At 46.0% G+C, this 19724-nt stretch overlaps 1 protein-coding gene across 1 annotated transcript in view; it reads right to left on the reverse strand.

Annotated features, from left to right (window-relative positions):
* Positions 1 to 19724, reverse strand: part of PDE4D (phosphodiesterase 4D) — a 1044072-nt gene that overhangs the window by 729686 nt on the left and 294662 nt on the right. The window lies entirely within an intron of this gene.

The raw sequence follows: 19724 nt of genomic DNA on the forward strand, positions 1-19724 counted from the left end.
GATCCATCTCCCAAAATGTACTGTCATATCAGAAACCTTGGGAAACCATGCTGATTTGCAACAACCCTTGCCTGTTTAACATCCCTTTTATTTAGTTTTACTTATAAAATAAATGTATGACTTCAAATACACTATTTGCCATACAGTTTATTTGTGGTGGATGAGTAATGTCTGAACGACAAAGAAGACCGGAATTAGCAACAGGAAATTGCAATTAGAACACGTATAGTATGACAGTGGTGGGGGGGAGGTGTAGAGGAGTTAAAAATATATTTCTACCTTGCTAAATTTGTCATTTCCCTGCAGATTTCTATGACGTTCATTTCCTATGTTTGCTTTAGTGGCAATTGCAAGAAAGACCTTAGTTCAGTGTTGGCCTACCTGCTGCTACGGATGATGCACCAACCAAGGCATCTTCCCCTCTTACTTCCTTCAAATCCCTCCTCAAAATCCACCTTTTCCATGTAACCTTTGGCTCAACCCCTTAATTCCCATGTCCTACTATAGCTTGGCCTGCTGCAACTAAGCCAAAGTACATATAACTGAAACAGTCATCTGTTCCCTATTTACCCCTGCCTCAGTTTCCCTCCCCTTCCCCTATTGTTCTTTCCCCTGCATTGAATTTTAGATTGTAAGCACTGCAGGGCAGAGACCTGCCCTTTGGTTCTCTGTAAAGCAGGAGGGAACAGAAAGTAGATCTCTGGATGATTTGCAGTAAATTGCCAAGGGTTCTTGGCAACAAAAAGCACCCCCACACACTTTAAATCTGTTGTTAGACTCTCTGATCTGTAGTAACTCCAATGTAGATTTGCACTTGTAAATGCAGCTCATCTCAGTACTGCACTCATGGGATGCAGTAGGTGATTCCCTCCCCTGCCCCCGCCACGCCTAATGTAAAGCACTATAAATATTTATTTACTTTATTTAATCTGTATCTTATAGTAGCTGTCTTTCATGACCATAGTCTTCCCAAGGTGGCTAACAGCATTAACACAATATGATTCAGAAACACAAATATTCCAAAAAATCACAAGAAATTTTAAGAACGAAATTTAAATAAAACCAGTTACAACAAAGTACCACTTCAAAATATCTATCAGCAACAAAATACCATACTTTTTTTTCAAGTAAAAAGCCAGGGAGACAAAATGAGTTTTTCAAACCCTCTTCACAGTGGGAGGGAATTTCATTGGGAAAGGACCACCACTGAGAAGGCCCTGTCATGCACACTGATGGCACCAAATACATACATAACATTCATACAAAAGCAACAAGGGCTTTGGCAATATTCTCTCAATATCAGGCATCTCAGCAGCTTCCACCCTGACATATTGAAAGGGCTCTCAATTTTGCCAAGGCAAAAGCAAATGGGAATTAATAGATAAGGTACATAACAGGAGATCTCAGACAAGTTATCTGTTGATGGTTAGAGTGATATGCATGCTAAACAGCCCTTTTGTCCTGGCTGGGGTTTAGCCCCAAAGGGGACAGGTTGTTCAATCAGGTGCTCAAAAAGGCCCTGGAACAAAAAAGCTATGAATGGCAAGACAAGGGTCACAGTAAGTCAGCAGCTATACCCAGTAAACAAGATCACAGCAAGACACATCTACTAGTGCCTTGGACAGCACTCTGCAGGCACCCTTGGATGGGATAGTGCTCACAAAAAGGAGCTGTTGTTGTAGTAAGGGATTGACAGCTACTGAAGTAGGCTGGTGAGCTCAGGTCTCTCAGAAGCTCCACCTCCCATTTGGTAGTGACTGCATCCTTAAAGGGCTCATGCTAATTTCTGTAGCCTTTAGGTCCTACATGGCTGAGGGACCTGAGAAGCTTTTCTGGAGTCTGGGGTTGATTGGAGGGACAAGCCCTTGGGTCCAGGGGATGCATCAAGGATTCCTGAGGGTCATCCTTGGAGCGGGATGACCAGTATGGCATGAGGATTAGAGTCCTCTTTGGAGTGACACCAAACCTCCAGACTCAGGGCAATTAAACATTTACTCTTTAGAGTCCTATCTTGGTATTTGTCTAGGGGCAAATGAACACATGGGGGCAGAGGAGAGAGAAGAGTCAAGGTTGCACCCACTGGGCTTGCCCTGACCTCCATGTGTCCTGCTTGTAATGGGGAGAGCCAGGTTCAATCCTCCACTCAGCCCATTGGATGACCTTGGGCCACAATCACTATCTCTCAGCCTGATCTACCTCACAGAATTGTTGTGAGGATAAAACAGTGATGGGAAAACCATGTATGACACCTTGTCTCCTTGGAGGAAAGGTGGGATTGTTATGAATTAGCTCTTTTTTGAGTGAACAGTACTGACTCCATTTTGAGATGCAGCTAAAAAGCCAGGCATCTTCATCCCCAACTTCAGCAAAGGTAAGGAAAAGACATAGGAATGGGGTTGAGAGTGATCATGTAAGACTAGATAAAGCAATTCCATTTCTAATGAACTGCCTAAAATGCATTCCCCAAAGGCAAAGGTGGGGGTACAAATTGAGGAAAACATGAATGTGCTGGATAACAAGACTGATATCTGGTAAGGTACCTGCCTGGTCAGCTGCCAGCAATGTGTTCCTATTGTTTCACTCCAGCCTTGGTTTCCTTAAGAAAGTCATTGGCATGTAAGGTCATCTTTTGTTAAAAGGGCAGAGATAGTAAGAAGGACCTAGTAGGACTTTTTTTTTCCAGCAAGTACAGCCACTATCCCCAAGCACCCTCTTTTGTTATACATGAAAGGCCAGCTCAGTCTTTATCCCATAGCAAGTAACACCATTTCCAGTGACTATGAGCAGTGTCTGGTTCATCAAAGTTGTGATGTCACAACTTTTCTCTGAACAGTTTAAGAACCTTCAAGTTTGAACAGCCAAAGTACCCCATCCCCCTCTTCGCAGAAGTATGGGGCCATGCTGCTGAAATCACTAGGTGCCGTGCCTAAACCCCCAGGGATAAAGTGCCACACTGCTGCTGAAATCACTCAGAGTTTCTCCTCCCAGGGGAAAGACTCTATGCTGAAAACACTGAAGGACTAGCCTCCTTCCTGCTAAAATCACTAGGCTTCTTGCTTGCCAGAGCAAGATGCCATCAGAGGGTGCTTTGCCTCCCCTAGTCAAGGCTTCTTTTTTTCCTTCCTCTTCACCTGAGATCAGCAGCTGCAATGCTTACTAGTTCTTGTCTGCAGGAAAGGGCTTCAGCCCAAGGAAAGGTATATTGCTTTTAGAGGTTTCTTAGTACAAACTGCAGCCTCTACCCCCTCCTTCTGTGTGTATGTGTGTGTGTGTGTATGCGCGCGCGCACACGCGCGCTTGCTTCAAACCTCAGGAAGACTCCTTCCCACAGTCTTGAAAACTATTTTTAGGCCTGGATCTCAGCTTCACCAAAAATGCAGCTAATTTCCCCACCAAGGTGTAACTTGTTGAAGGCTGGAGGATCCCCAGTTGGTTTTAAGTGTTAAATCTATTTGCTCAGATTCTCCCAAAACTAGCGTGTGTATCTGAATCCTTGTAAACCTCCATAAATATGCCATTGTGGCATTATCCTCTCCAGCATTGTCTGAGTGTAGATCTCTTTGGCTGGGAATCGCCTTCTTAGCCATAGATGTTCTCTTTGCCAATGTCTAAAGATTCCTTATAAGCAGGTGTGTGGATCAACATTAGAAAGTGTGCAAGTTTGTACATGGGTCTAACTAGAGCACATCATGTAACAGGATATAACTATAATAAATAAATAAAATGTGCTTGGAACTTCTCCATATCCACATCCTCTTCAAAATTAGCTGTTAAAAATTAAGCACCATACCTATTCCTTACCACAATCATGCATCACAACGATGGTGCCCATCTGAAATGCAAAACAACAACAACATTTCCATCCTCTCTTACTCTGGTAGTAGATCGTTTGCAGCAACCTTTGGGGGGCATATATTTACAGGAAAGAGCACTAGAGACCTCTGTCTTTGAGATCATTCTGCTTATTTACAAACGGACCTGTTAAAGAGGAATCATGTGAGTACAGAAAGACATGCAGCACTCCAACAAGATCCCAGATATCCAGCAAGTCTCAGTTCCAGAAAATTGAACTTCTTTTCCAGCCTCTTTTAGCAACTCAGTCCAAAGCCAATCTGACGTTTTCATTCATTCTTCCCTGCCAGCAACTCAGTGGCTGCTTTCCAGGTAAATGGCAATCAAAATTGACTGAACAGATTCTGCTTGGGTAGAACTGGTTAGTTTCTCAACCCACATTGCTGCCTCTTTATTTACAGGGAGATAATGTAGCCACTGAACGCTGAACTGCAGACTGGAGGTCCGCAGGTCAGCAGTTCGAGACCCGAGTGCTGCGTGACGGAGTGAGCTCCCGTCTTCAGTCCCAGCTTCTGCCAACCTAGCAGTTCGAAAGCAAGAAATTGCAAGTAGATAAATAGGTACAGCTTTGGCGGGAAAGGTAACAGCATTCTGTGCACCTCGGTGTTCAGTCATGCCGGCCACATGACCACGGAAGCGTCTTCAGACAGCGTTGGCTCTTCGGCTTAGAAATGGGGATGAGCACCACACCCTAGAGTCGGACACAACTGGTTGGGGACACCTTTACCTTTAATGTAGCCACAGCTCTGGGGAAAAGACAGTGTGCCCAGCTGGGACAGTATTTCAAATTAGGAGGTATTTTCCACCTTTCCCACAAACTGTTGCCTTTCTTAAATGAACTCCTAACAAGATGTTTACTTTTTAGGAAATCAGATATAGTATACTCAGCAATTTAGAACCTATTTCACATTCCAGTTACTTGCTCGAATTAGCAAGTAACTCTCCTGCTTACCCTCAAACAAAATGCTAAAAGTCTATCTACAAGATAATTAACAAGAATATTCCAATGAGCCATAAGAGGCTCATCAATCCCGGGTGAACTGAAAGTTCGTAACCGATGGAGGACATTTTTGTCTTTTGAACTGAAGCCTTTCTAGCAAGACTGCTGCCTGTTTATTACATTTGTATCTAGCAGAAAATATAAAAATAATACACTTGAACAATAGCAATCAATAAAACCATGAAGAGTGACAGCACAGCAGAACAATCAATTACAAATATATAAACCAGGGAGAGCTTAAAAACTCACAATGGCATAGAAGTGAGATCCCCAATCTTTTGGGGCTCATGGGCACATTTGGAATTTTGAGTGTTGTGGCTGTCCCCACAAAATGGTTGTCATGGGGCGGGGCTTTCCCATTAACAAAATGACTGCCTTCTAAGCTTAGAAGATCTACAAAACCTAAAATAAAGCCTAACAGTGTAATATTAGGCTTAAGTCCCATTTGGTTCAACGGGACTTACTCACAAGTAAGTGTGTATAGGAGGAGTGCAGAACCTCTTTCAACTCAAGGGCTGAATTCCATTTCAGAGATCTCAGGGGCAACATTCCAGTAGTGGGTGGGACCAAGCATAAAAGGGGTTGGGGCCAAACAAATTCAAAAATAGCAGAATATTTTAGCTTAAAGCTCTTACTGCCATGAAGTAAACCTTAGGAGAGGCAATTTAACCTTTTAGGATGGGGGAAGAAACTGCACAAATGCCGAGAAATCACCAAACAATTGGTGGTTGGGGGAAAGGGGGCATGGCCTTCTGGGGAACCCTGGAGGGCCAAAGTGGGAGCCCCAGGGGCCCAGATTTGATCTCCAGGTCTGAGGTTCTGCACCCTGGTATATAAGATTGCAGTAAAAGGTCTGGGAGAACCTGGTGCTAAAAATATAATGTGGTCACTAAATGCTCTCTGGGGAGGACATTCCAAAGGCGGTGAGCCACAACTGAAAAGGCTCTCTTTCTGGCCACAGCTTGCCCCATCTGAGAAGATGGGGGAACTCAGAGGGGAGCCTCAGGTGATGACTTCAGTAACCACGCAGACTGCTCTACAGCAAGATGGTTCAGCTAGCAGCAGAGTCCAAGACAGGAAGGGCACTCTGAATTGTGCTTTAAAGTAGGACAGACGTTAGTGCAGTGCAGCTGTTTCTGCGCAGGTGAAATGTGCCTGACCCTAGTTAGCCAAGCTGGCCCCGGATACTTTGCAGCATGAGGCAGAGCAGCAAATGGCACCAGCCCACCCCAATTGTGGCACCCAATTGTAGCACCCAAGACAATGTACATAGTACCCAAGTCTGGTCAAGTTATTTTGGCACCTGAGGAAAATGGCCCTCATAAGTGCCTCCCCCATCCCTGGACCCTGGCACTAAGATACAATGACAATAAATAATACTTTTCTGTCATTTCATCACACTCAAAAGTAGCTGCCTTAGGGAGCTACCTCATCCTGCCTAATAGTAGGGCTGGCCCTGTGCAGTTAGCACCTTTGAGATTGTGAACTAACCACAGTTTCCAAGGTATGTCCAACACATCACAGTAGTTCAGCCTCAAGGTTACCAGAGCATGGATAACCATGGTGAAGCAATCTCAGTCAAACTGTTAGTTTCCCACAGTTTGTTTCTCGATATCTTCTTCTGCTTTGGGGGGAGGTTACCCCCTTCTGCAGAGTCTTCTACAATAATGTGACACGCTTCTGCAAGTCTGTCCACTCTTCTCTCTTGAACCACTTTGTCAGCAGGAGAAATGTAATCAGAAACAGGAATGAAAGCAGCAGCCGTTCAGGTGAGAGGCAGAATGCCTAAATGCCCTAGGAAATGCATAGGGGAATATCACTGCTGTTTCCTGCTTAAGTGTAGGGATGGACAAATCTATTGGCTTCACTTTCTCCAGCATTCACATTTTAAAATCTCAAGTTCTTTCTCTCCCAGATATGAAAATCTTAGTGAATTTTGGTAACTTCACTACAAGAAAAACAAAATTGAAACAAAATTTTCACCCATCTGTACCAGACAAATGCAATAGGTACAGCTGTTCCCAGTATGGAGAGGACGGTGATGTACTTGCCTACTATACAGCTGTTAAGATGAGAAGCCTGTCAGAAAAAAAGACATGGCAACCCCAGTTAAGTACTAACAGGATTAGGGATGTCACGAGCAGCTGACTGGGTCTGGGAGTCCAGCAGACTCCCCCATGCCTGGCCCCCGGCCCCTGCTCACCCAGCCGTGAGGCTCTAGTGTGCACACTTGTTGAGCACCGTGTCACCCGCAAGCACCCCGTAGCCACCTAATCCTTGCTGTGAACTGCCATTTTTATACAAGATGGGGGCTCTGCAATTTTTGTATATTTGATGTTGTGCACAATAGTGGCTGTACAGCACCATCTCTGCAAAATTAGAGATGTAAAGGGGCCCTTTAACACCTCTAATGTTGCAGAAATGGCCCTGTATGGCTGCCATTATACACAACATTCAATACATGGAAATTATGGAGCCCCCATCTTGTGTAAAAAGGGTGGCTCACAAGGAGGAGCGGGCGTCTGTGGGCACTCCCGGACCACTCACCATGGCCTCTGGGGCTTGCATGGCCCAGCAAGCGGGGGCAGGCGGCGGCAGCAACTTGGCAAGTGCTGGTGCTCGATGGGCACAGGTGAGTGCATCCATCCCTACATGATTGAATATACAGGGATTTAAACCCAGACCTTTAAAAGCTAAGCACTCAATGCCCTGGACAAATGAATCTAGGGATGTCAGAGAATTTCTCCACGAATCTCGGGAGCGAAATCGGTGGCAAAACGGTCTGCCCCCCCCCCCCAGGACGGGACTTACCTCGGGCGAATCTCCCTGGCGGTGGCGGCGGTTTGGCGGCGGTTTGGCGGTGGCCGGTCTTCCGACCAGCTGCCATCGCCGCCATTTCCAGTAAAAAAAAAAAAGTGATAGGCTACGTAAAGATTTACGTAGCCTATCACGGCTAGGTTTTAAAAAAATACCGTGATAGGCTATGTAAATGTTTACGTAGCCTATCACAGCTGAGTTAAAAAAACAAACAAACGCGCGTACGCAAAGGCGGCACCCATGGGTGCCGCCATTTGCGTTCCTTATTTTGGCATGTATAGTCTACGTAAACATTTATGTAGACTACGGCGAAAATAACGGGAACACAAACAGCGTAGAAATAAGGAACAAATTTGCGTACGTGCGGTTTTTTGTTTTAACTCAGCCATGATAGGCTACGTAAACATTTACGTAGCCTATCATGGCTGACTGCAGGGACGCAAACGGCGGCGGCTATGGCCGCCGCCATTTGCATTCCCGGCCGGCCAGGATTCACGGTGGGAGGGATGGGGCGCCTCCCGCCTGGCCAGAATTTCAGGGGGAGGGACGAGGCGCCTCCCCCCCACCTCGAATCAGTTTTCGGGAACAGGTAAGTGACTGTCGTACATCCCTAGATGAATCTGTCAGTCTGAGTTTCTCCCACATTAGATTTTTTAAAAAAATAAGTTCTTTTTGTGGAGAACTGTGTGACTACAGAGAACTTCACAATTTTGGTAAATTCATAGCAAACCCAAACTGAAATGAAATTCTCACCCATCCATACCTCAGCGAGCCATAACTACCTTTGTAACATCCGCAGCCATTACACTGTTTCTCACTCTCATCCCAGACCTACTTGAACGCCTAGCAATCCAAAGCCCCCACATCACTCTAAGGAAAGGAATAAAGTGATCACATTTGAAGTTAAGATTGTTATCAGCAGGGTTTTTTGTGCACAACCTCTCACAGAAGACCAGCCACGGGTCAGAGAAAGCACCCTTTCCTTATCATTTCCTTTGAGGATGGACTGATATGGCAGATCTTTGTAAGGCAAAACTGTCGAGAGCAAGTAATTAACGCAGGTCAAATACAACTTGATCCACCTGGGCAGAAGAAATTACAGGGTAGAATCTTGTTGACCGAATCAAGCCTCTAGTGATTTGGAAAAGGCACTTCAGATGTACTTCGGAAAGAAGGTGTAAGATTCAGATTTTTATTTTTTATTTTAATAGCCAGAAATACAAAGATTTAACCCTTTGCAGGCTTAAAGTGAGCTACAAAAGTTTAATGCACACTATACACATGTTCATATACATGTGACATAATTATTTTCATTGATGAATACTCATATCATTTGTGCTCTATTCATACATACTTTACATGGGACTGTCTATGAAGACAGCTCTAACAGCAGGTCCAAATTGCAACTGCCAGCAAGTTAGATCCTCAACCTGGAGCCCTCCAGAAGTGTTGGACTACAACCGCATCATGCCCAGCTAGCATGGTCATCTAGCCCAGTACTGCCTACTCCAATGGGCAGCAGCATTTCAGGATCTCAGCCAGAGGTCTTTCCCTTCACCTGCTTCCTGGTCCTTCCTTCCTTCCTTCCTCTCTCTTTTCTTTTCTTTTATTTCAGCTGAAGATACAAAGAACTGAACATGAATGTACATCACGTGCTCTACTGCTGATCTATGAAGTCATCTTCATTGGTATGTGTTTTAGGACAATGTCTTTAAAGTGCTACAAAATGTTGCAGCATACTGCTCCTGCAACACTAGGGTGCCTGCCAGCCATGCCCTTTTCCATATTACATTCCATGCCTGCTCACCCTGATTTTTTGTTCCCCTCAACAGTCATTCAGCATTCCATGACCACTAAGCAAGCTTAGTCCTCCTGTTTTGTGGTTCCCCCACCCCTTAGTTAATGTTGTTCTTTCCTGAAGATACTTTTATTCTGCAAACTTCGGGGTTTCCCCGAGCCTGGTAACACTTTCCTTTTGCATGTGGATGGAACCGTTTTGGCTCCATAAGGATCCACACTACAATAATGACTTCTCAATTAGCATATAAGATGCTATGTTATACTGTCCATCTGTTTTATTGTACTGTTTTAGTATTTGGATTGTTGGTATTGCTGGGTATTTTGAAATGTGGTTAGCTGTAGGGATGTATGAGAAGAATTTTGTATTTGCTCACAAAACATGCGAGCATGCTCTGTTCAAAGCCCCAAATGCAAGTGTGTGTCCACCAAAAATTTGCAAATTGCCGGACACGTGCTCACATTCAGTTTGCACAACTTTCCCAATTCAATTTGGCACAAATTTCCCCCTGCACACTGAAAGCCCTGTTTTAGTCTATGGGGGAAAGTTGGGCAAATTAGGAAATTTACACAAATTTGGGGAAATCTGTACAAATCTCCCTATTGATCGCTGCAATTTGTGCAAGTTTCCCATTCATGCACAGCGATTCGAAACCCAAATAGGAATCCGACACAAGACAAGTGGTGAAACAACATTGAGAGAATCCTACTGATCTTGAACATCACTCATTTGCCAATCCCTTTGTTGTTGTTCAGTCGTTACGTCATGTCCGACTCTTCGTGACCCCATGGACCATAGCACGCCAGGCCTTCCTGTCCTCCGCTGTCTCCCGGAGTGTGCTCAAGTTAGGGATGTCAGAGAATTCCACCACGGATCTCAGTGAGGCTGAATGCCAGTGCATTCAGCCCCCCGAAATCCGTGGCGGAACGGCCTGCCATCCCCCCACCCCCCGCAGATCCCCCCCGGGATGAGACTTACCTGGGGCGGATGTTCTGGACGGCAGCGGCTCCGGCGGTGGCTTCGGCGGAGGCAGCTGGTCTTCCGAACGACTGCCGCCGCCGCCATTTGCAGTCTGTTTTTTTTTTTAATCCCCATAGACGTGATAGGCTATGTAAAGACTTACGTAGCCTATCATGTCTGGGTTTTTAAAAAAAACCACATGTACGCAAATGGTGGCGGCTATGGCCACCGCCATTTGCGTTCCTTATTTTTGGCCGTCTTAGTCTATGTAAATATTTACGTAGACTAAGACGGTGAAAATAAAGGTAAACGCAAATAGCGCCCACTACACTATTTGCGTTCCCCCTTATTTTCGCCGTCTTAGTCTATGTAAATATTTATGTAGACTAAGATGGCCAAAAATAAGGAAAGCAAATGGCAGCGGCCGTAGCCGCCGCCATTTGCGTACACGTTTGTTTTGGGTTTTTTTAACCCAGATGTGATAGGCTACGTAAGTCTTTACGTAGCCTATCACGGCTGAATACAGGGACGCAAATGGCGGCGGCTACAGCAGCCGCCATGTTGCATCCCTGCTAGCCAGTGGCCGGATGTCCGGCTGCTGGTGGAGCCGGCCGGCGGCTCCGCAGAATCCCTGCAGAGCAGAGCTGAAGTCCATATTCATTGCATCGGTGATGCTATCTAGCCATCTCATTCTCTGCCGTCCCCTTCTCCTTTTGCCTTCAATCTTTCCCAGTATCAGGGTCTTTTGCAGTGAGTTTTCTCTTCGCATTAGGCACAAATGGTCAGAAATAATCATTGTTGTTGTTGTTTAATTAATTAATAGTTTTCAAAATGTATTATTACATTTCTATGCCTCCCAATAGTTTTGGGGGCGGTTCACAAAAATTAAAACTGCAAAATACAGAATAAAAACAGTATAACATATAAAAGCTTAAAGCTAACTGTATAAAAATAGAACCAAAATAAAACCTAGCAGCAATGCAGAGATTTAAAATACAGTAACAGATTTAAAACAGTGAAGTTAAAAGACTATAATGCTATAATGCTGGGAAAATAAAAAGGTTTTCACCTGGTGCTGGAAGGAGTACAACATAGATGCCGGGCAAACCTCTCTAGGGAGCTCATTCCACACTCGGGGCACTACAGCCGTCTTCCTGGTAGCAACGCACCTCACTTTCTTTGGCAGGGGCTCCCACAAGAAGGACCCCTGAAGACGATCTTAGGGACTGGGCAGGTACATATGGCAGGAGACGATCCTTCAGATCGATCCTGTTCCCCAAATTGTCCTTGGAGCACAAAGACTAGTTTATTAATTGGCACCATGCCCTAGCAAAACGTCCAAGAGTTTATGCAAGAATTTTCCCTACATGCCACTTATTTCCACACACTCTTAACTTCTCCTGTTGTTTGAAGTGACATCTCATTATCGAGACATTTCACATCAGATTAAGTCAACCACACTGTGCTTGAATAGAGAGAGATCACAGTAAACACTGGCCTTATTGCAATGCCAAGGAATAAGCTTTGGAGGCAAGCTGATGGAACCCAGCTTCAGTCATTGCCCTGCATTTAAAAATAACATTTTGTTGGGGATGAAAGAATGGTGGTTGTGCCGAGGTGACACTCCATCCATTATTTTTACCAGATGAAAGTGAATTTACAAGATAACACCTGCCTGTGGATAAGAGAATGGGTTGAATAGGGATGGCGGAGAATTCCGCCACGGATCTCAGTGAGGCCGAATTAGGGTTGGCGGAGAATTTCTCCCCAAAACTTCGGGGGGCCGAGCACCAACGTGTTCGGCCCCCCGAACAAGTTTCGGGGAGAAATCCTCTGAACCCCCCCGCACCCCCCCCGGGACGGGACTTACCTTCACCGAATGTCCCTCCCGGTGGCTGGTCCGGCCGGCGGTTCGGCGGGTGTTCGAGCGAGGTGGGAGCGGCAGCCGGTCTTTCGACCAGCTGCCGCCACCACCATTGCAATGAAAGAAAAAAACAAACGCCCCCTGATAGGCTACGCGACGATTCACGTAGCCTATCACGGCTAGATTTGCAAATTCAGCCGTGATAGGCTACGTGAATCGTCACGTAGCCTATCACGGGTGACTTTAAAAAAAAAAAAAGTGTGTACGGATAATGGCGGCCCCCATAGGGAGCTCCCATTCCCCTTCCTTATCTGGTCGCTGTAGTCTACGTAAAGATTTACGTAGACTACGGCGAAAATAAGGGCAACGCTATTTGCGTTGCCCTTATTTTCACCATAGTCTACGTAAACATTTACGTAGACTACAGCGATTAAATAAGGAACGCGAATGGCGGCTCCCTATGGGGGCCGCCATTAGCGTACACTTTTTTTTTTTTAAAGTCACCCGTGATAGGCTACGTGACGATTGACGTAGCCTATCACGGCTGACTTTGCAGATCTAGCTGTGATAGGCTACGTGAATCGTCACGTAGCCTATCAGGGGGCGTTTTTTTAAAAAAAAAAACTTTCGCGTTCGCGGCCGGGCGAGGTGGGAAGCCTCCTCCCCGGCCTGAATTTCAGCCGGGGCGAGGCGGGAAGCCTCCCCCCAGCCTGAATTTCGGCCGGGGCGAGGCGGGAAGCCTCCCCCCCGGCCTGAACTTCGCGGGGGGACCAGCGAAGCGCCTCCCCCCCACCGCGAACGTCCTTCGAGGACAGGTAAGTGACTTTTGTCCACCCCTAGGCCGAATGCCAGTGCATTCGGCCCCCTGAAATCCATGGCGGAACAAAGCCCCCCCCCGCCCCACCTCCCCGTGAAAGGTGTGCAAATGGAGCACCTACCTGGTGCCGTTCACGCTGCTTTGCGAATGGCAGCCATGTCTGTGGCTGCCATTCGCTTCACGATTTTTCCCGTCATAGGCTATGTAAATCCTTACGTAAATACTTATGTAGCCTATCACGGCTAATGCAGGGACACCATTTGCGTCCCTGCGGAGGCTGTGATAGGCTACGTAAATATTTATATAGCTTATCACAGGGGAAAAAATGGACACAAATGGCGGTGGCTACAGCGGACGCCATTTGCGTCCCTGTGCAGCCCAGCAGCGGCCGGATGTCGCTGCGGGCAGCCCCAGCTGGCAGCTCCGCGGAGTTGCCATGGAACGGAGCCGGCCAGAGAGGATTTCGGTGGGAGGGACGGAGTGCCTCCCCCCCACCGCAGATGTCAGGAAACAAAACAGGCAAGTCATTTCGTACATCCCTAGGGTTGAAGAAGAATGGATATTCATTCATTCATTCATTCATTCATTTATTGCTTTTTCAAAAAAATCTCTGCTTTCCTCCAAGAAGCCATGGGTCTAGAGTAGGGGTGGACGAAAGTCACTTACCTGTCCTCGAAGGCCGTTCGTGGGGGGGGGGGAGCGCTTCACTGCTCCCTCCGCGAAGTTCAGACCGGGGGGGGAAGGCTTCCCACCTCGCCCGGCCGAAATTCAGGCCGGGGGGGAGGCTTCCCGCCTCGCCCGGCCGAAATTCAGGCTGGGGAGGAGGCGTCTCGCCTCGCCTGGCCGCGAACGCGAAAGTAAAAAAAAAAAGAAAAAAACGCCCCCTGATAGGCTACGTGACGATTCATGTAGCCTATCACGGCTAGATCTGCAAAGTCAGCCGTGATAGGCTACGTGAATTGTCACGTAGCCTATCACGGGTGACTTTAAAAAAAAAAAAAAGCGCGTACGCGAATGGCAGCCCCCATAGGGAGCCGCCATTCGTGTTCCTTATTTAGTCGCTGTAGTCTACGTAAATGTTTACATAGACTACGGCGAAAATAAGGGCAACGCAAATAGCGTTGCCCTTATTTTCGCCGTAGTCTACGTAAACATTTACGTAGACTACAGCCACCAAATAAGGAACGGGAATGGTGGCTCCCTATGGGGGCCGCCATTATCCGTACACTCTTTTTTTTTTTTTTTAAAGTCACCCGTGATAGGCTACGTGACGATTCACGTAGCCTATCACGGCTGACTTTGCAAATCTAGCCGTGATAGGCTACGTCAATCGTCACGTAGCCTATCAAGGGGCGTTTGTTTGTTTTTTTCTTTCATTACAATGGCGGCGGCGGCAGCCGGTCAAAAGACCGGCTGCCGCTCCCGCCTCGCTCGAACACCCGCCGAACCCCCGGCCGGACCAGCCACCGGGAGGGACATTCGCAAAAGGTAAGTCCCGTCCCGGGGGGGGGGTGCGGGGGGCGGGGGGGTGCGGAGGATTTCTCCCCAAAACTTGTTCGGGGGGCTGAACACGTTGGCGCTCGGCCCCCCGAAGTTTCGGGGAGAAATTCTCCGCCATCCCTAGTCTAGAGATATGTGTGTTCATGCATGTGAATGTGTATGCACATGCACACACACCTGGGATTTTGTTATTGTCATACATGGCTTGGTAGCTTCCAGATGTCTGTGCTTGGGTATGCCCCGGCTGTGGGCTGCTAAGGTTTGGGGATACCAAGATAGTGATAAGCCAGATACAGGTTTGCTTACAAGGAGACTTTATTGAGTTGCAACCGGACCCCACAGCTCCAACTGTGGACAGCCCAGGAGTCAGTTTTGCATGCTGACAACCGCATCCTCCTTCCTTTTGAAGCTGAACATAGCAGTTCTCTTGGCACCCTGTTCTCTGCCCCGGCTGTGGGCTGCTAAGGTTTGGAGGTGCCAAGATAATGATAAGCCAGATCCAGGTTTGCTTACAAGGAGACTTTACTGAGTACTTACAGCACACAGGCGTACCCAGTGGTTGGATCAGACAGCTTCTCTGAACCCAGAACCATGGGGTAAAATGGGCTTTATACCATACATGTCAGCAGTGAGGCAGCATGACAGCAGCAAGCGTTAATTAGCGTTCATCTGCAACTTTCCCAGCATAGACTAACAGTACTTGTTCAGAAGGAAAACAATAAGAACTTTCCCAGCACAGACACCTGTAACTCAGCATAAACATAGCTTAACTTCTCAGGCACATCCTAGGCCCTGGTAAGACCAGTGCTCGTTAGCATGGAATGTGCTGAGGTGGCAATATCGACCTTTGACTCATCTCACATGCTCAGAGGCCCACTAGCAAGGAAAGGGCACTTATAATGAACCTAAGCCAAGCATTATGGATCTCTAGGCCCCTCTAAAACTAAAGGTGACTTAGTTACACTCCTGGGGCCGTTACACCTTGAAGACTGCTTGGAAACTGTATCTGGGAATAAAATAAAATAAGATCTGTCTGACTTGGCCAGGGTACACAGTGGAGAGTACATCATACCTGTGTCCAAGAGGCTCTGTTGAATAACGTTTAGCTTCTGGGAAGAATTCAAGGAGTAGCCTTTGACTTTTAAAGCCCTAAACACTCTGGGTGCAGTGTCTCAAGGGCACTGGGATCTATGCAAACCTATGGTGCAGTAGAGTGCTGGGCTATGAATAGGGAGTAGGGATGTAGGAATTTTGTAACATCCATTCTGTCTGAGTTTTGTGGATTGTCAGGTGCCTTTTGTTCCATAGTCTGCTCATTGCCAGAATCAGATTTTTTTTCATTTCCCAAATTCATGCAAATTTGCACTTGCAAAAATGTGCAAACCCTCCCCCCGCCATTTTCATTTTCATGCTTTAGCCTATGGAAAAAATGTGCATTTATGGCTGGTTTTTTATTTTATGTATTTTTCTATTATTAAATTTATGTAAAATTCCAGAAAGTAAAAAAAACTGCTCTGGAAATCCAGTTAATCCACAGACTCCATGCAACTCAGGAAAAGCCAGTCTGCTGTGGAACCTGTGGGTCAGATTCATAGAAATCCAAGCTCATTTGATTCCATTGCAGGTTTCTCTGCATCCTTACCAGGAAGTCCCCAATTCGAATCCCTTCTCAGTTCACAAGGTGTCCTTGGCTCAATCATGATATCTCAGCCTAACCTACCTCACAGGACTGTTGTGAGGATACAATGGGGAGAGGGAATCTCTTGCCTGAGCTCCTCAACAGAAATATAGCCACATACAAATAATACATTATCTGCAACAGAAGCATAACAATTGTGTGCACAATGTACAGAAGAACAGTTGTCTGAAACTGCATTTAGGTGATTATCTAATGGTGAGATTTGGGGGGGATTCAGACACCCCATCCGAGCAAGGATACGTCCATTACGACTAGGTTCTCCTTTCACTGACAGTTTCTGGTTCAGTGTATTTAAAATTGAAATAATGGGCAGTATCCAATTCTGCCATGGCACTAGCAAAAACAAACGCTAGTGCAACAGGGAGATAGTGCTTGCTAGTGCAACTGGAAATTAGCACAAAATAGCAATTCTGGAATGGTACAAGTCAGGAGAGCTCATGGAAAGGGGCTCTGCTGACTTGTCTTATTCTAGAAGTGCTAATTGGGCCTCGTTTCTGGGGTTGCACTAGCACATGCTAGATCCCCACAATGCTAGTGTTTGTTTCTGCTCGTGCAATGTGTTTAATGGTGTCAGACTGCAAGTATTTGATACTGCCCCATGAAGACAGCCAGTACATGAGGAAGACTCCAGACAACCTACTCACCACGTAATAAACACATACAAGTACAAAAGAATGTTTATAAAAGATAATATGAATCCATCCCTTTAAAGTTTATCTTATTTTACGCAGCAGCGTCATTTCATACTACCATGAGTTCGCTAGAGATAAACAGTCCTACTCAGCAGGTTTTCTTCCCATTGACAGGGTCCTGTGAGCATCTAGTCAGAAAACACCATTGGTGACTGCTGATGTGATCATCAGTTCACACCATAACGAAACTATTGCACAGTATTTGCAGTTATCATTTGAGGAAACACACAGTTGTGTGAACAAGCCTGATGGCATTCATCTTGGAATTGCTCAGTGCCTTAGTATTTCAAGTTTCTAAGTGAACTTTTCACCTATATTCCCATCAAGTTTTCTTTGACAACATCAAAGAGACAAAGATCTTTGTAGCCTTATCAAAGCCCTCAATTTTTCATACAGTACATGGATTTTTCAGAACTCCTGAGATGCTGGGCCACACACAGAATTTCAAATTATAGACATATTTTGGCTATGGAAGATAGCTTTCTCTGCATATTTAATACACACTGGCCAAAATCATCTTCTTCAAAGCTTGGCCAAGGAAGAAACCCAATGTACTTGAGAGATGTTGACAATTCACTTTCCACAATAAAGAAATCAAGTTTACAGATTTTAAAAGAAACAGTCACAACAGAAATTTCTTGTGTTGTTTGTGTTGTTGTTTTTACAGTCAGCCATCATTACTTAGTAGTATACATAGGATACTGCCCCACCCCTAGTTATAAAATACTTCCCAGTAAAAAATCAAACCAAATTAAATGAGCATGATGGCTGAATGCACAAGCGTCTTATGCGGGATGATGGCATTCTCTTTAACATCTCCCACAGATTCACATGCTATGAAAAGCATCTCACCTATCAGCTATCCCAGTGCATCATGTTGCACAACAGCAGTGAGCATCAGAATGTCCACTAACAACATGTCCTTTTTAGTTACTTGGAGAAACATTTTAATTTTAAGCTATCTTCCTCTTCTAAATGTAATGCAAATACCGCTACATTCATCAGGGACCCATCATACTTTTGTCACTAATCTATGATGTTTCCTTTGGCATTTCAGGGTTCTATTGATTGGTTTCAGAATGCAGCTGTCTCATAAGCAAAGCATGAAACCAAACCTCTTGGATGGGTATTTTCACATTCAAACTCCCTCATCCATATCATGATTTCAGGAATCTTCAGGTGTGACGGATGAGTTTACTGTGCTAGGCTGGCATGCCCTCCTCCCACCTCCCACTGGTGCAAGCTGCTGAGCCTAGCAACCATGAGAGATATCTGGAAGCCTGGACACCACATAGCCCAGTGTCCCTGCAATAGCGATGAACATTCCTGAGACTTATCAGACTAGTTGCAACCACAGCAGCTCACAGTTGAGTCCATAAACAGGTGTGGGGAAAATGGACCACCATGGGTGTGCAGCTTTCAGCTAGTTCTAGCCAACCACATCAGGACCTGCCTTGTCATGCTGTATTTTAGCTCCAAGCTATGCTCTAGGGCTTCCTGCATAATGCTGATGTGTGCATGGGTGTCATGTTTCTCTACCCTACCATGGTCCTCTTCATGCCCTTATAATTTCTGCTCCCAGGGTTTTTTCTCCCTGAGATATTCCTAGACAATCAGGAATCACATAGGCAGCATGATGCCCAGTTGTAATGCAGCGAATCAGATTAAGCTACAGTATCAAGTTGCAGGTTATCTATCAATCTGACATGATTTAACAAGGCACTTAAATTAGTGTTTTTTGTTCTTTTTGCATGAAGGAGTATTCAAACATGCAAACTCCTAATTGCTCTCTTAAATGGTACAGGCCCAGGAAGATGGAGCCATGTGCCTTTTCTGAAACTCTGAGTTGGTTCCAAGTCACTCTGTGGTGTGGGCAGATCAGCTGAGCTGCAGGAACAAGTGGGTTGGGTGCCTGGTGTGGCTTTTGGGGCAACACCGGAGCAGCCAAGGACTGCATGTAGTCCGTGCAGTAAACCACAGGAGCCAGTGGCTCCCTGTCCTGGACCAGTCACACCCTATTATAGAATCGTAGAATCATAGAATAGTAGGGTTGGAAGGGGCCTACAAGACCATCGAGTCCAACCCCTGCTCAATGCAGGAATCCAAGTCAAAGCATCCCTGACAGATAGCTGTCCAGCTTCATCTTGAATGCCTCCAGTGTGGGAAAGCCCACTACCTCCCTAGGTAACTGGTTCCATTGTCATATTGCTTTAACAGTCAGGAAGTTTTTCCTGATGTTCAGCCAGAATCTGGCTTCCTGTAACTTGAGCCTATTATTCCATGTCCTGCACTCTGGTGATCGAGTTATCTGGTGATCACTCTAATGATTGAGAAGAGATCCTGGCCTTCCTCTCTGTGACAAACTTCCAAGTACTAGAAGAGCGCTATCACATCTCCCCTCAGTCTTCTCTTCTCAAGGCTAAACATGCCCAGTTCTTTCAGTCTCTCCTCATAGGGCTTTTTTCCAGCCCCCTGATCATCTTTGGTGCCCTCCTCTGAATGCTCTCCAGTTTGTCACTTTGTCTGCATCCTTCTTAAAGTATGGTGCCCAGAACTGGGCACAGTACTCAATATGAGGCCTAACCAGTCCTGAGTAGAGTGTTCCATGAATGGAAAGGAAAACAGGCAAAAGAGTATGCTTTGTGCATACTCCTTTGTGCCCCTCCTTTCCTGTGGCTTTTCCCACTGTGACCAGGTGGAAATCTTTTTATCTCTTGCTGCCTCC

This window comes from Heloderma suspectum, chromosome 2, assembly GCF_057233095.1.
Source record: "Heloderma suspectum isolate Gila_16-S chromosome 2, 16-S_ref, whole genome shotgun sequence".
Taxonomy (NCBI): domain Eukaryota; kingdom Metazoa; phylum Chordata; class Lepidosauria; order Squamata; family Helodermatidae; genus Heloderma; species Heloderma suspectum.